General features: G+C 43.4%; 1 protein-coding gene across 2 annotated transcripts in view; it reads right to left on the reverse strand.

The window, feature by feature from the left end:
* Window positions 1-5,080, reverse strand: part of SLC12A7 (solute carrier family 12 member 7) — a 152,125-nt gene that overhangs the window by 7,905 nt on the left and 139,140 nt on the right. The window lies entirely within an intron of this gene.

The raw sequence follows: 5,080 nt of genomic DNA on the forward strand, positions 1-5,080 counted from the left end.
TGTTATATTCTTTACATCTTTATTACATCTACTATTGACAATCATTCATATATTAAAATGTATTTAATTCTTATAATAGTAAATACTATTAGTAAAAGTATTGGAACGCCTGCCCTTACACGCACATGAACTTTAATGGCATCCCAGTCTTAATCTGTAGGGTTCAATATTGAGTGGGCCCACCCTTGGCATCTATAACAGCTTCAACTTTTCTGGGAAGGCTGTCCACAAGGTTTGACCATTCTTCCAGAAGCACATTTGTGAGGTCAGGTACTGATGTTGGACAAGAAGGCCTGGCTTGCAGTCTCCGCTCTAATTCATGCCAGAGGTGTTCTATCGGGTTGAGGTCAGGACTCTGTGCAGGCCAGTCAAGTTCCTCCACCCCAAACTCACTTATCCATGTCTTTATGGACCTTGCTTTGTGCACTGGTGCGCAGTCATGTTGGAACAGGAAGGTGCCATCCCCAAACTTTTCCCACAAAGTTGGGAGCATGAAATTGTCCAAAATGTCTTATAGGTATGCTGATGCCTTAGGAGTTCCCTTCACTGGAACCAAGGAGCCAAGCCCAACCCCTGAAAAACAACCCCACACCATAATCCCCCCCTCCAGCAAACTTTACACTTGGCACAATGCAGTCACGCATGTACTGGTCTCCTGGCAACCGCTAAACCCAGACACATCCATTGGATTGCCAGACAGAGAAGGGTGATTCGTCAGTCAAGAGAACACGTCTCCACTTCTCTAGAGTCCAGTGGGAGCGTGCTTTACACCACTGCTTTGCATTGCACTTGGTGATGTAAGGCTTGGATGCAGCTGCTCAGCCATGGAAACCCATTCCATGAAGCTCTCTACGCACTGTTGTGCCAATCTGATGGCCACACGAAGTTTGGAAGTCGGTAGCTAATGACTCTACAGACAGTGGTGACTTATGCGCACGTCAGCATGCGCTGACCCCGCTCTGTCATTTTACGTGGCCTACCACTTCATGGCTGAGTTGCTGTTGTTCCCAGTTGCTTCCACTTTGTTATAATACCACTAACAGTTGACCGTGGAATATTTAGTAGCAAGGAAATTTCACGGATGGACTTATTGCACAGGTGGCAACCTATCACGGTACCACGCTTGAATTCACTGAGCTCCTGAGAGCTATCCATTCTTTCACAAATGTTTGTAGAAGCAGTCTGCATGCCTAGGTGCTTGATTTTATACACCTGTGGCCATGGAGGTGATTGGAACACCTGAATCCAATGATTAGGAGGCGTGTTCCAATACTTTTGGCAATATAGTGTATACATTATAAAAGTTTAGGATACTGTTCATAGGACCTAAATCCCATATCCATATATTGCAAAAAATGCTCTAAGCAGAGAAACAGGTGTCCTCGACGGGTTCTGTTTATCTTATCTCTTGAACTTGGTTTATGACGACTCTGAAATAATTCGCTTGTAAGGAAGTTACACAAATCTGTGCCCCCAACCCAATATAACAGAAAAGGTAACCAATGAACATTCACAATTTAAAATGAAGATGCCTCCCCATTCCTCATCCGTTTGAGAAGATGCAATATTTATGAAACTAATATATAATGGGGCCAGAACATCATTCCCTCCTGTGCCAGCGCACATGCAAAAATTATTGAGATATACAGTATATCTTGTGTTTTGGAGCTGTGGTTAAACCAACAACATAAGTAGTTTCACTTGTTATTGAACATGCATGTCAACTTGATAAGACTTTTGATACAAGTGGCTTTACATCATATACATCTGTGCTTATTAAATGGAAGAAATGCTCTGAAATGACAAAAGTATTTTTATTTTTGTAATCTTAAGATACAGTATGTGTTAATTGGATGATGTCTGCTCACAAATGTATATTTGCTCACAAATGTATATTAAGGGTCCATCTCAAATGTGACTTAAGACTTGCTTTCTGTCTTTTGTTAGAACACTAGTTTGTATGCTGGCTATATAAATAAAGATTGCTGAAAACATTTATCTTCTCTCTCATGTGAACCTTTCTTCAACACTATTGACAATGATACCTCAGCCACCAAACTCCTGTCACTCTCCCTTTGGTCTCAAAAATGGTCCTCTGGTTTTAGTGTCTGATCTTGTGATAAGCTAGAACAGAGGACATTTTATTTAAAAAAATCTGCAAAGATAGCAGTGGTTCATTTTGAGTGGTGGATGCAATCCACAGGCTAGTAGCCCTACTTAGCTGGACACACACATACAGCACTTAGAAGCTGTTGGTGGGGCAAACCTCTCCAATACCAATTACAGTGATTAGTAATACCTAATCTCGTTTCTTGGGCTTGTTCACATCATCTCCAGACCAGATCTGGATGCATTTCCACATATGCATTTATGTGCGTATTTGATGCGTTCCCATACTGTTTTTTTTTTTTTTATTGGTTTTGCTTGGGTTTTAAGGGCAAGGGTGTGAAAAAAAATCCATGCTGCTGTATTCTTTTTTAAACATTCCTGGAACTGAATGCAATGGTGTTAAGTAGCCTCACTTAAAAATATTGGAATTACTCTGTATACGTTTTTGGTGCAGATAAAAAACACACTGGTCTGCAGCTGGTGTGAACAGGCCAGACATATAAAGCATATATACTAACAACAAAGTCACTGACGCCAAAAGTTCATCCTCCAAAGGGGTGTAAACATCAGAACTTCTCACAGGTGGGCAGCACTTGTCGGAGGACTACAAATCCCAGCAATACATTATACAGCGCAAAGCAGAATACCACCAGCTATAGAGGACTAAAAATTCCAGCAATACATTATACAGCGCAATGCAGAATATCACCCGCTACAGAGGAATAAAAAGAAGCGTGCATGGAGCTGCGAGCAGGGCAACTAATTGAATGACCAATTAATCGATGATGGAAATCGTTGACAATGATTTCCATTAAAAAAAAAAACACAGGATGCGGGTGGAGGAATTATCTACATTTATCTACAGCTTCCTTTCTGCGTTTTGTCGTGTGTACTGTAACCCATTGAAATCCATTGGGATGCGTGACAAACGTGAAAAGAAAACTAACACAAACGCACAGGACCACGGCGTGCCTCCACGGTACGCCTATGTGTGAATGGGGACTTCTCACTTCACTGTGATAAGGCAGGAACTACGTTTCCAGAGTTTACTCACGCTAACACATTTATCACCTTTTACTTCTGCTGTCAGAAGTACTACAGCAAGGGTGCCCATAAGGTCGATTGCGATCTACCAGTCGATCGCGTAGCAATCAGTGGTAGATCGCGATGGCCTCTCCTCCCGCCCGTGGTACTTCTCTGGATCCCCGCTGCTCTCCCCCATCTGTATGCAGCGGGGATCCGAAAAGTGAAAGAAGCTCTGCAGCCCGCGGCAGAGGACGGAGCCGCTGTTACAGAACTAAGTCCGAGCGTTGAGGAGAGAGACGCTCGCCATCTCTCTCCCCTCATCGCTCGCCTTAGTTCTGTGACAGCGGCTCCGCCCCCCGCGGCTGCAGCGCTTCTTGCACTTCTCATATCCACCGCTGCCTCTGCCCGGGAGAGCAGCGCGGATCCAGAGGAGTAGCTGAGCCCCTCTGTGCGTGGCAGAGGATCGGTACATATCAGTGATATGTATCGATCCTCTGTGCAGGACAAACACTGGAGCGATCAGCTGATCACTCCAGTGTTTGTAAATAACTGGGGACACATAGTACTATGTGTCCCCAGTTATATATGATACTGATATGATAGTGATTACACCACTTCCTGTTCATTCATGAGTTTCTCAATGGGGAGAAGGACTCACTACAGAGGCTCCTCCCCCTCCAGAAACTGGATGATAGTAAAATATTTTCTGAATGAATGGGAAGCCTATGTGCTTTCCATTCATTTAGAACAGAGGCTGCAGAAAAAGAGATTGAGGACTTTGTGTCCTCAATTTCTTTTTCTATTTTAAAGGGAAATATCAGGGTCCCCTATTTCCCCTGAAGCCCCCCCCAAGTAATAAAAAATAAAATAAAAAATCTTGGAGGCAGGGTGACATCACACGCCTGTTTTGGGGGACACGGTTTTCTTTCTAACCTTGGGCGCAAAAGGAGCTGGCCATTGGTATGCTCCCGCGGTGCTCGTGCAGCTGCCGGTTGAATGTGGCAGACACTGCAGATGGAAAGGGGCGGGGCACCTCTCCCCCTGTGCAACATCGGCCACACGAGCACCGCAGGAGGACAGGACGCCTGGGCTTCTAAGACGCACTGGAATGCAAGCCGGCCGACTCCCTGCGTTCAGGGGCGGGAGGGGGTGTGGGGTTGTGTTGAAGTCAATGGCATGTGTGGCATTGTCAATGCAGGTGTTTTTTTCGTTGGTAGATCTCATTGAGCTCGTCATTTGTAAAGTAGATCTCCAGACGAAAAATGTTGGGCACCCCTGTACTACTGTAGTAGGATGTAAACAAGCTTATGGCTGCAATAGCAGCTGCAAGTTTTTTTTTTTAGTTTTTGTTCAGCCAGATCGAGGAAACTTATGTAGAGTGGAGGGAGACAGAGAAAAGTCTTTACATCAATCTCCTTTCTGATCAATGTACTAAAAAAATATCTGGTTTTAGCACAGTCAGGTCCTGGTTGGCTATGGTCAGGAAAGGAGCAGATTGAGGGCCTTCTGGCACCAATCTGCTTAGACAGAGGACCTAATTCCACATGTGCTATCACACAGGTGGCTCATGAGCCCCCATTGTGATAGTAATTTTTAAAAAATATTTACACACAAATGAAAATAGCTTGATCTCTTTTACATACATTATATCACTACAAAAAACAACTGTAGGTCAGCCCAGGATAACCACTCCTACTACCACCAAATATTGTACAGACGGATGGAGCCTATATCTCTCAATGAACTCCAAGAAAATGATTTTACAGTTAGTATAACAATCCTATTTTCTTTTTATGAAGTGTGCAACATTTCAATATGTACCGTTGAAGTAGTTATTGCAATTTTATTTGCGGTGTCCTACCCTTCTAAATAAATTCTCTAAATATTTAATTTCATTTTACAAGACGCTTACAACAAGGAGAATTTTGAAGAAGATAAAAGCAGT

This window comes from Nanorana parkeri, unplaced genomic scaffold (genome assembly GCF_000935625.1).
Source record: "Nanorana parkeri isolate BGI_ZX_2015 unplaced genomic scaffold, ASM93562v1 scaffold1255, whole genome shotgun sequence".
NCBI lineage: Eukaryota > Metazoa > Chordata > Amphibia > Anura > Dicroglossidae > Nanorana > Nanorana parkeri.